The following is a 12,629-nucleotide window of genomic DNA, read 5'->3' as shown; positions in this document are numbered from 1 at the left end:
TCTCCCCCAAAAACACACAAATGTGTACACCGAGAGAAGAATGAAGGAGAAACAGCCCTCGCCATTGGGCTGGGCAAGAGGCCAGAATCAGGCACATGCTGGTAGGCAGGAGGAAGAGGAAAAATGAGACACACCAAGTGCCAAAGGTGACTGAAGGAGTGGCAGAGGGAGGATATGGCACATCATACGTTGCAAATTGAGAGGTTCTTAGGAGTTGCTACCAAAACTCTATGTCACACAAATTGCTTGTGCTTCCTCCTGGAAGACACAGGCTTGATAAACACAGATGTGTTCTCAGAAGCTGTCATTTTAAAGATGCACCATTTTGTGCAAAACTAGAAAAGTGCTATTTCTATTGCCCAAAGGAAATCTAAGAAAACAGTTGCTTAGTAAAACAATGCAGCTTAAAATATGTTTCTTTACCCCTTCCCCTTCCAACTTGGCTTTGCTAAGGTCTTTCTATACAGTGTCTGATCATAGCAAAAGCCACAGAGCTGAGGCTCTATTATTCTAATTTCTATTCTATTCTATTCTTCTAATTTCCCACCAAAATGCTTCCCTAACTATTCAGAAGCAAAGGGTCATCAATGTCTGCGAGTTACTCTGAAATGACTTAAGGAAAAAGTAGAGAAGTGTGGAGACCAGGAGAAGGGGAGGGACATAGAATGATAACACAACCGTGATAAAATGCACTTTGCCATATCCTTGCAACTCCTCTTTAAGTTTCAAATGATATCAAAACTGTTCTTAGTCTTCTCAGTTTTTATGGAGAGTTTCTTATGTGAAAAGACAGTGAAAAAAACCTGGGACTGATGCACAGTTTAATTAATATCCTCCATCTGACACACTGTTTTCTCTTACAGTTCAAGGCTAAGAAAAAGCTTATGCTTGCTCAGCTGCAATGGTTTCCCCCAGCACCTCTGTTATGATACTTGCTGTCTTTGGTCTTTGGATGGTATTAATGTATCTGTGCCTTCTATTGTAAGCTTCCTTCAATTCCTTTTGAAATTAAAAGGAATATGATCTGTAAACACCATCATGTCCGTAGGGTCCTTCGGGTTACTCTGTCCCTGGTTGAAGGACCCATTCACTAGAGGTTTCACATTCTTCATAAACACAGAAAACGGGGCAATGCTGTAATCCCCCCCCCAAAAAAACACAACCCTCCTTTTTTGCTTCTTCCTTTTCCTTGATTTCCTTCCTCTTTTTTCTATCCCTTGTTCTTCCTTCACCCTTCTTTCTTCTCTCCCATTTTCCATTTCCATGGGTCCATGCTCATTTTCCTTGCCTGCTTTCCTGCTGAGACCATTCTTTTCTCAAGCTGCTACCCTTTCTATTCTTTCTCTCCTTTCCTTTCTACTTTCTCTGCTTTCCTTTTCTTTCTCACAGAAGAGGAAAGAGAAAAGGAGTGAAGGAAATAAGGAGAGAGTTCAGGGACAAGCAGCTAAAATAAGGGGGGGGGGAGAAAGAGACAGGGTAGGAGGGAAGGAGAGAAGGAAGAGGAAGGGAGAGAAGGAAGGAAGGAAAAAGAAAAGAAAAGTGAACAAAATATCAAACCCTGTGGCTGAAAGATAACCTTGGTGACCAGTCATTTCATCTTCTGTCTCAGCCAATACATGAGTACCTCCTGCTCAGTATTTTTGGGGTGAATCTCTCATCAGCTCAGCACAGTGACGTTTCCATAGGAATGAAAAGGAGGCCATGATCTGCAGTTGTCTTTGCACATTTGTTGTCTAAGTTTCTACTACCACCTTGTCCAGTTCCAAACATTAACTCTTCTAACAATGGAACAAGAAGCTTGCTGTCCACAACTTTGATCAGCAGATAAGTTTACTTTCCTAATTCTTTGACTAAAAAATTCTTTGACACAAAAAATCTTCAGGAAAGTAGAGGACAGTGTTTTTCATTTTTCATTAAATATTTGCCAGGCTATCAGGAAAATACATACAAGTAAAGTAACCCACCCCCGACAAAAGACAGTGTACATTTGGACTTGGCTAAATCTCAGCATCTAGGCATAAACATGTTAGCTGGTCCAGCTTCCAGATTTCTGATGTTGTCTTATCAAAAGATCTAAATTCCAGTCTTATTTTTTTCTCCTTCCTTTAGCTCCTTAGTTTTTAATGTTAAATCTGTTTTTCACACAATTATGTTCTCTTTCCATAAAAAGGATAAAAATTCAAGTCAAAAACTGTAGTTATGTCCAGGGTCTGAGAAAATAATTAATAGTTAAATAACAAAACTAGTTATTCTTCTTCTACACAAATCCCAAAAGAAAATAGAAGGTCAGGATAATTATGTTAGCTTTTTAAATGTTGATTCTCAAGAGGAATTTTCATTTCTGCTACCAAAGTGATTCTTTCTCAGCTGTGGCCTGGTCTTTTGTTGAAGTGCTTTGGTTATAAAGCTCTGAATATTAGGAGGTTCCTCCTAACACCAAGAAAAATCCACATTGAATTTTCTTGTCTTCTGCAGCACTCAGAGAAACCCTTTGGAGTGACAGGAACTAAGACTAATTCTCCTTTCATGCAACATGTTTGAGGATGGCTATTGTCCTACCTCTGCACCATCCTTCCGTTATTTTTTTTTTAATTCCCAGTTCTTTCATTGTTTGAATAAATTGGTTTCCAGAACTTTACTCAGCTTACCTGTGCCTTCCAGACAAGGAAGTTCTTCAAAATATCAATCTAAGAATGTGCCTGGAACTGACCACAGTACCCCAAGGGTCACAGTCCCCTTTGACCAGCAATGTGGTTACTTTTCATCACGCATAGCGTTTCTTTTAATGCAGACTTTTTGATTTACTTCAAAATGTTTGCCTCCAACTGTTAAAATACTAGCATTGCACCAAGATTTTGATCAAGTAATATCCTCATCTCTTAATATAGGACCTGATGTCTGGTTGTCATAAATTGCCTTTGTACAATTCATTTTTCAAAATCTAAATGAGAGACTTTACATTTATTCCTACTGAGTGGCTCCTGAGGCTTTTGGACAGTGTTCTGCCCCAGGGAGCACATGCTGATATTCTTGCTGCCCTGAGGTGCAGAGACCAGACCAGACAAGAAAATCACATGGAGAAAGTACATGGCCAGTGATGTCTGGCCCTTTCCGGGTTACTTCTAGGAAAAGATCTTTGGGGTGTGGTTGTCATCCTGTACACTCACATTATTATACATCCATAATACTACGCACATTTCATTATTTTACCATTTTGACCAGATACAGATTCTCACAACACACATGGTACACAAATAGACTTCTGTTCCAAAGGAATCATTTGATCTATAATACACAGAAAAGTGGAGAAACCCACACCCCTCTTCCTTCCCGGACCAAACTATGGGAACTGTGTGCCTTCTGTTGATGTACAAGCATGTGGTTGCACACATACGCATATTTTTAATACAAATGAGATCATACTAGAAGTACTGTTTGATGGCTTTTATCCAACTTAGCTATTATCTTGGTGACTTCAATAGAAAGTTTAGCTCTACTTCTTGCTTTTAAATTGTTTCATAGTTTAACTGTGACATAATTTGTTTACCCCTAATGACTCAGATTGCCACTTGTGTTGCTCTCGACTCTATTATTATAGACGCTAGTGAAGACTCTGTTATAAAAAAAAAGATTCTGTTATAGACTCTTGCTTTTCCATGCAACTCTGTGCCCATTTACAAATATTCAAGTGGAAATGCTTGTCAAGGGACTACATGTGTATGAAATGATATCAGCTCATTGACATCTACAAAGGTATACCAGTTGTATCTCCACAAACCTTGGTTTCTATTTCAAGTAGCATATGGCAAAATATTCTTCCTTCTATAGAATACAACTATTCCTATATTTAGCTTTGCAGCTATAGAACAGAAACAAACAAAACAAAAATATTATTTGTCTTTCAGACTATTGCTTAAAGAATATGTGTGCTTATCTTCAGATCATCCCCTCTTCCTGGCAAATGAAGGAAATCCCCAAATTAAAGCCAGAAAAATATTAAAGGGGGAAATTCCAGATCTCTGCATCCCTGTGGAAGGTAGCACAGAAGCTGGAGAGGGGGAATGACCTCAGCTCACACCCATATCCTTCTGAGATGATACTAATTCTTCACAGGCCCATGGGCCTGGACCCAATGCTTTCCAGGCTTGTCTCACCCTCCAGGGGGAGATTAAAGCAGTGTAGCCAGCACACTCAGTCAGCAAGGTATGGCTCCTGGAGCCAAGCACTCAGATGTGAGGCTAAGCTCACTTATTTGTAAATGGCAACCTTGGTCATAGTATTTAATCTTCTGAGCCTGAGTTTGCTCACTTGTACAAAAGACAGTGTAGCCCAATCACAGTGAGTGTTTGTGAGGATTAAATGATATATTGATCATGAGAAAATTGTTTAGCATAGTTGATGATAGACTGAGCTCTCAATGGTTAGCCATCATCATCTTCATCATCTTCATTATCGTCATTGCTTCTACTCCTACTAAGTCCATGCTCCTGTTAAGTCAGAGGCTTGGCAAGGACTTGGGTCTCCCTCGACAGAAATAAAGACCTGACCTGCTTGGTTCAGTGCAATAGCTCCCAAGGCAGCATGTCCTTATCTACCTGTGAGTTCCTGATAGCCCAAGGTGGTGCTAGGACTGGTGCCTCAGCCTGGAGCAGGGGTCTATCGTGGATATCTAAGTGATTTCTCTTGCTATAGATCATTTCTGTGGGTCCAGTTTACGCTGTGGCAAAATGGCAATAACAGCAGAGCTTATTTCTGGAGCTCTAGTGAAGACAAAGGTGCAAACATATACAAGGCTTTTAGGATGGTGCCGGGCACTTGAGAGGTACTCTGACAGCATCAGCTGTCTCCATTCTTCCATGGGAGGCTATTTGCTGCTGCCTTTAAAAGGCTGATCTCATACAGCCATCTGCTCTTGGCAGAAGAGCTCAGCATCAATAGCCAATGTGTGATTTCCTCCAAGCCCCAGAGGGCTGCTCTGTGGTACTTTCTCCTCACCTCATTTCACCTCACTCAGAGGTACCCACATGCGGCCCCTTGAAGCAGAGGTGGTTCTTCAGCAGGAGGTTAGCCTGCTCCCCACAGATCTTAGGCCACACCGGGCTCCTTGCTCCAAGTGAGGCTCTTGGCCAGTCCCTCCATGGCTTCTATGGATGTTTTGCAGTCCCATGGAGCTGAGGCTCCAGGACAGCACTATGTGACACCCTGCCAAGATGAGCTGAGACCATACCACTCTGCAGTGAGCATGGGAGGAAACTCAAGGGAGTGCCATTGAGGGACCTCCCAGTGATATGCAGGAATGGAACAGTGCTGTTCAACTTACCAGAAGTTGCCATCTTGCTTTCTCCTAGTCTAGCTTTGGGTGAGAGTGTATACAGCCTCAGACCTGAGGCACACGTCAATTGAAAGGTCATTGAGGGGAGCCGATCTGCTCACAAGAGCCTGAACCAGAAGCAGGACAGGGAGGCCCTCAGCTCTCCCTTCTTAAGTCCCAGGGAGAAAATTTCTCAGAATGTTCCCCAGCCCAAAATGGAAAATTAGATTCTACAGTCTGTACTTCAGCACTGACGCCTCTGCTATTCCTTTTCCTGTAATGCTGAGTCAGTCCCCAGTGGACTGTGCTTTCTCTGGGTTTGACCGCAGAAGAAGGAGGGTTTGTCAGTGTCTGAGCCTGGAGACCATGGCACTGTGGTCTGTCTAGGAACGGCCTGCCTCTGACCAGCAGCCAAGCCCTTCAGCCCAGGGACCTCCCAATGCAGTAAGCATGGGCCCGAGCGCTGAGTCCCAAGTCCCAAAATACATCCCAGTGCAATCCCTAAGGCTATAGGCTAAAATGGAACCACTCCAGTAAAGATACACAAGGGACTCTGGATTCATGGGGGCCACATTTCTATCCTCTCCTACAGCCAGGCTCTGAGCACATACCTGAGGCTCCCTGCAGCAGATCAGAGAGGTGGTGATCAAATGGTCAACAAGGAATAACCACATCAACAAGTTTGAGTGCCACATGCAGAACAAAATGCCCAGCTAACGGGGGGGGGGACGGTCCTCTTTTCTGATATTATAATCATAAACTAGGGCCTGTGCTTTTGTGCCACTGTCCTCTTACAGTCCCTAATACCCCAAAGCCGGTTGGAGACAGAGTAAGGAAAAGAGCTGATATCCCCCAAGGTCCAGGCACTGTGTTTCATCGTTTACATCTTCTGCTTCATTCATTTCTCCTACTCATCTTAAAAATATTGATAGTTTCAATCTATGTATTAGAAGATTAGAAACAGGAACTATTTGTCAAAGTCGCACAGGTTGCAGATAAGGAAGGTTGTAAGTCCGTTTTGTGCTGCTATAACAAAATACCTAAAGTTGTATTTATAAAGAGGTTTATTTGGCTCCTGATTCCAGTAGCTGGAAGGTCCAAATAGTATGGTGCTGGCAGCCAGGCAAGGGTCCCCTGCCTTCATCACAGCATGACAGAGAAATAAAAGAGGAACTGGCCATATTCAGAAGGACCAGGCAAGGTGTTCGAGGTTTATAAGCTGTTCTTGTGTGGACTACTGCAGTCAGAGAGCCTAACCCACTCCTTCAAGATAACATTAACCATTCATGAAGGTGGAGCTTCCATGACCTAATTATCTTCCCTAGGCTCCACCTCTTAAAGTTTCTGCCATCTTCTCACTGCCATCCTGGGTACTAAGCTCCCAGATCTTCGGGGTATAAACCACACCCAAACCTTAGCAGGGGCCAAGATTTGAACTCAGATCTGAAGACTCCGGAGATCATTCATAACATACCAGTAAGCATTCATTGACTTACTGCCTTTCATCATGAATCTTACAGAGGCCTCTCCCTTCTAACGCTACACTAAGTAGAGACTTCTTTAATACTTTTATGCCTACTAAGGACCTGAACTGCCCACTACCCTCCCCAGCCAAGTGAGCTGACTCCCTGCAAGGGCCCAGGGCCTACAGGCAAAGCTATTCTGGTTCCAGGGCTGGAGGTGATTCAAACTCTCCCCATCTCCCCATGTGAAGTATCTTAGCATCTGCCTAGCATAAGCTCCACAGTTCACAAGCAGATCTGGGGAGAGCTTGGAAGATCTTCCTTTAAAACAGTGGCTAAGGCATGTAGAGAGTTGGCATGAAGCCTATGCTTGGTTTCGTGGCTAAGTCTGCTTCTCTCAAACCTATTATATTGAAATTACCATAAAATTCACACTATCCCAATAGTGACTGTTTTATTTAGAAGTGAGCAAATTGATGATTTCATAGGCCCTAGTGCCAAAATCTTAGCTCAGTATTTCTCAGATATTTTGTTTACAAGACCTCTTTATACTCTTAATTGTATAGCCCAAAGAACTATTATTTATCAAAGTTACATATATGATATTTACAATGTTAGAAATTAAAGCTTAAAATTGAAAATATTTACCTATTATTTCATTAAAAATAATAAACTTTATACATGTTAACATAAATAATATAGAGAAAATAGATTTTTCCAAGCCAAAAATATTTAGTCAGATAAACACTGTTTCACATTTTACGAATTTCTTTAATTTCTGACTTAATAGAAGACAGCTGAATACTCCTATCTGCTTCTGCTTCAAATGCTGTAATGTCAAACATCATTTAACCCCTGGTAGACTTGAGAGAGGTTGAGAATGAAAAAGACAAAGAATATCTTAGGGCCCTAGTTTTAAACTTGTGGGTCCCCTGAAAATATCCCAGTCACACCCCCTAAGGGGTTTTAGAGACCCTCCCTAAAGGGTCTAGATAACACTCTGAGAATCTTTGTCTAAACTTAAGAGTATGATTGTTTCTTTGACACAGGAAGTTGGCAGGTGTGTGTAGGGGTGGATTTCCGAAGGAGCAATGTCCCAACTACTGATTTTAAATGAAAAACTCCCAAGACAAGAACAGGCACATTCAGACAGTACTGCAACCCCACTGAGCTGGTATACAGTGCCCACCACCAGATATCTGGCCAGAAAGAGGTCACCTTCCCATGGCAGCCACCCACCCAGATGATGCACCTTAAACCCAAGACGGACTGGGAAGAAGAGATGGACCTAGTGGTACCCAAGTCCCAGCTGCCTGGAGTCTAAGGGCTGCATGAGTCAGGCAGCTGGAAGAACCTAGCTGGGGAGAAGAGATAAGTGGGGTCCTGCTCAGGTGTGTGCCCGGGAGGCATCTGAGTCACAGCTTGAAATCACAGTGGCTCTTTCAGTGGCAGCTCTGCTAACAGCGTCAGTGTGATGAGAATAATATACTGTATTACTAATAACAGAAGAACTACCATGTATTGAGCACTTTGAGCCAGGCAGCGTGCCAAGCATTTGACATAAATCTTTTCGTTAATATCTCAACCAATCAACCAACTCTTGGAGGTAACTATTGTCCTAATCCTGTTTTTACAGAGAGGAAGAGTCAGAGTTATCAATCAAAATCACATGGTTTGTATGGTGGTTGAACTGGAATCTGATTTCAGGTGCTTCCCACCCACACCAGGTGAGCACACTGCTGACAGAGAAAACCTCAGCATTCAAGGGCTGAAGGTACAGATGTCTAGTGAAGGTGAGAGGCGGTGGTTACACTGCATTACTACTCCCCATCAGAAGAAGCGTAAGGACTAGAGTCAGCCTTCTGGAGGATTCAGAGCTAAATTGTACTGGGGACATCACACGACTTAGGACAAGCAGGGAGTTGAGGCAGCAGCCCCCCCCCGTGCATGGCCCCCAAGGTTTCAAGTCCCTTCCTGGGTTCCTCCCTGCCCAACTCGGCCCATGAGGGCCACTAAGAACCAAGCTGTCTTGGCATTGTTCCCACCAGCTGGGAAGCTTCATATTTGGAACCCCTACAACCTCCCCATAAAAATGACAGCCCATTGAAGCTCAGACTTAGGGGTCCTTTGGAACCCTGCTCCCAGCAGACCATCTGGCAGGAGGCCACCTCCACATCCTGCCCCTTCTGACCTCAGCCTCCCAGAGGTGCGAACTTCCCATAAACAACCTCTATCCCCCTTTCCCTGAAAAAATAAACAGGGTGGCTGTGTGAGAATTCCATTCCAATGCATCCTCCCCTCTCCCTAACCAGAGGCTCCCAGGAGTTCAGCTTTGCACGAGCTGAGCTTTTAATTTAATTTGCGTGTAGACAAGCACAAAAGACCCAACCGGATATACCTGTTATTTCTCAATGACCTGAGAACCAAAGTTTATGTTAAGCCTTGGGTTATAGCAGAGCTTGCACGCAAGCTTCCAAGGCTCCCTCCCATAAGCAATTCAGAGGTGCCAGCAGAGGGGACAGAGCAGCAGCTCTGAAGTGACAGCACATAATTTAATTCCTCTTAAGCTTTCCAAGCATGCAGACTGTTCCTTTTTTGTCAGCATGTAACTTAAGTGATTTGTTCTACTCAGGCAAAAATGTCTAATTTAAACCACATTGCAGCTAAGCCCTTCATGGAAGGAAGAGAACTTTCTGCAGCTTAGCTAGTGTGTGCTCAGACTGGTGGCAGCTGAGGCACAGCAGACCCTGTGGGCCCTGTGGTCATGACTGGGAACAGGTGGATTGCAGGCTTGAGTCACCACACTCGCTCTTCTGTCTCATGCTTCATCCCTCGTGAACAGGTTTAATTTTGATAAGAATATTTATGGGCCAGTGTTGGCTATGCCAGGTCCCCGGCATCCTGGGTTTCAGTCCCATCTGAGTCACCAATAGATAGGAGACTTCAGGAAAGCCTCTTCAGCTCCATTCCCTCTGTTTTCTTCCGTGAAAAAAAGAAATGGAATGAGTCGGTGGTGAGGATGTGCAAATGGACGCATTTTAGTGGCAAGTATCTGGTTGAAGAAGGAGGTTCTGTGTTTCAGGCCTCTTTTTGCCCCTAACTACTAATAGATTTGAGATAAAGAATTTCTCTCTGGGCTTCAATGTCCTCGTCTATAAAATAGGACTTTAGCTCTAAAATATGTGAGCCTTTAATCACTTCCAAGTTGACAAAATAACAATAGTATTATTGTGACTACTATTATTATTATCAGTGATTTCCATCTATATTTCCAAAGATTTCATTAGTCATTCAAATTTCTCTTTTAAAATTCTTCTTTCAGGGAATTATACAGTAGCTTGGTGGTAGAGTACTTGTCTAGCATGCTAAAGGCCTTGGATTCAATCCTTCAAAACAAAACAAAATTCTTCTTTAAAAATACTTTGTCTAACTGACATGAAACAAGGAGGACTGGAGGACCCCATGTGATAGGATTTGGTGCAAAGGCTCTGTATCTGGCTCATTTCCCTTCAAATTACCACATTTCCCCCATACCTACACCAGACTGCTAAATGGTCTCTAAATACAGCCTGTATTTCAAGGCTGTTCTCTTAGTCAAAAATCTCTGCTGTGAAAATGCTCTTCCCTTTAACCTTCCATCTTCACTACGGAAATGTTTTCTTTTCCTCCAGGGTCCCTTGAGCACTCTGCATTATTATTCCATGACTTTGTGCAGTAACATGTTATTTTTGGTTTTGTATCCATACATCTCTGCTCAGAGAGACCCTCAGGAACTTGGTCATCTGGATAGCTCAGCCTCTCCTCCCCCTCCTTCCTTTCCTTCCCTAGCACCTGGTGTACATTCAACATTCAGGAAAGAATGAACTTGTTGAGCCCTCTGATATTCTATCACAATTGGGTAGGAATGAAGTTCACAACCTGTGGTGGGCAGCACTAACCCCCCCTCCAAGGAATTCCAGTTAGGCTGATGATCAGCAGGAGGGACTAGGCTGGTGATGGAGAAATTTGAACAGCTTCTTCAGGAAAAGAAAAAGAAAATTGAAATGCTGATCATTTAGATGAAAAATATGACTATTGAAACAAGTAGAAGCTAAGATAACTACTTGAAGAATGTGTATTATCTCACCAAAGATACTTCAAAGAAGAATTTGTGTGGTTGTCCACTTGTAGTGGCCAATAGTAAAGAAAACTGTATGTTTCACTTTTTGCAGCCTAACTGCAAAAGAGGATTGGAAGCTACTTATAGGGAGGGCGAGCACTATGAAAGAATTGGGAATCCAATCCACGGCAGTTTTCTTTTTATCTGAGATCAGCATGACAACTTCAGCTTTAGAAAACATCCTCCGAGTAAGAGGCTAGAGAAGAAAGAAGAGTTAAATAGTAAATAGTTGGGAAACTAAGCAAATGAGACATGCTTGCTACCTCCAGGGAGGCTGGAGGGAGACACTCCACAATGGGGGGGAAGTGAGTGACATCTAAGTCCTAGAGGGGAGAAGCAGCTCCACACTGACCTTTCCCCTCCTAGCTGGCTAGAATGTGGGCTTAAAGGAAAAGGAAGGGTCTATTTTCTTTGTTCGATTTTGTTTTTTTTTTCAATAAGGCACCTCAGAAATGTTAATGAACATAGCAAAGCTGGCTTTCAAAGATAAGGGGATAAGAAAAGCCATCGTGATTGGAAACTGGTAGTTGGAAAAGAGAACTTCTGGACCCTGGAGAGCGAGGGCGTGTGTCTGGTTGGGGCGGACAGAACCCTACTAGGATGGGTGGATCATAGTAGGCAGATGAAAGTGCAACAAAAATAACTTTGGGGAAACCGCAGGAGTGCGGGGTGGCAGGAAGGGTGCACAGTTTTTCTTTCTGACCTGAGATAGGAAGAGTTTAGGGTGATGGGGAGGAGAAGGAAAGTCATCCCAAATGCCTGAAATCTGTGATGTGTGCAAGTGTCCCTTCACCTCCATTAGATAAGTGTGTTTTATTAATACTCTGTAAAATTAGCCTTGTTTTGCAGATTTCCACAAAACTCCTCGAAGTGATCAAAGGCTGCCAGGGTGAGGTACCTGGAGGAGCAATGTTTCTCTGATTCCCCCAGGCTTGGAGGAATTTGGGGGGTTTCAAGCCTTCCCTTGGAGATCTTGAACCTAGAGAAATCAGAGGAAAGAATATTTATTTGAAAGTATAACAGCCTTAATAAATTGCCGAGCAAGCTCAGGCTGCTGGCATAATTAACCTAAGAAATTCATAATTCCAGATGCCCACATCAAGTTCAAAGGGAAGTGAAAGAGAAAGGCAGAGAGTCTGTGGAACAAGAGAATGAAGTCTGTATATATACAAAAGCTCTATTGCCTGTGGCTACCTAAGAAAAATGAAGATTTGAGGATGGAGTAATTTATACATGTGTAATATATATATTTACTCAAAATGTATGTCATCTGAAAACTTCAAATTAGCCCCCCCCTTCTCTTTTTATTTTTATCCTAAAAGCAGTGTTATATGGTTATCCAAATGTACTAAGAGGACAATCTTTTTTTGTTTTGTTTTATTTTGTTTTGTGAGACAGGGTCTCACTATGTAGTTCAGGACTTAAACAACCTACTGTCTAGCCCAAGCTGGGCTCGAACTCACAGTGATCCTCCTGCCTCAGCCTCCCAAGTGCTAAGATCATAGATGTGCACCACCATGCCCGGCCTAGGACAAACTTAAATACACAAAGGACTTCCTAATTTATTACCACCACATGCATAATATAACAAACCAACTAGCCACAGTTCTGCATTGGCTAAGGTCCTCTGATTGAATTACATGTTAATCCATGATGGTGGTCTTAGATTCCAGACATTATTAGAAGAAAAATATGA

Source organism: Heterocephalus glaber, unplaced genomic scaffold, assembly GCF_053883595.1.
Source record: "Heterocephalus glaber isolate CG9 unplaced genomic scaffold, H.glaber_assembly_v1.0 deba00001457, whole genome shotgun sequence".
Lineage (NCBI taxonomy): Eukaryota > Metazoa > Chordata > Mammalia > Rodentia > Bathyergidae > Heterocephalus > Heterocephalus glaber.
Note: the sequence above shows the minus strand (reverse complement) of the source record.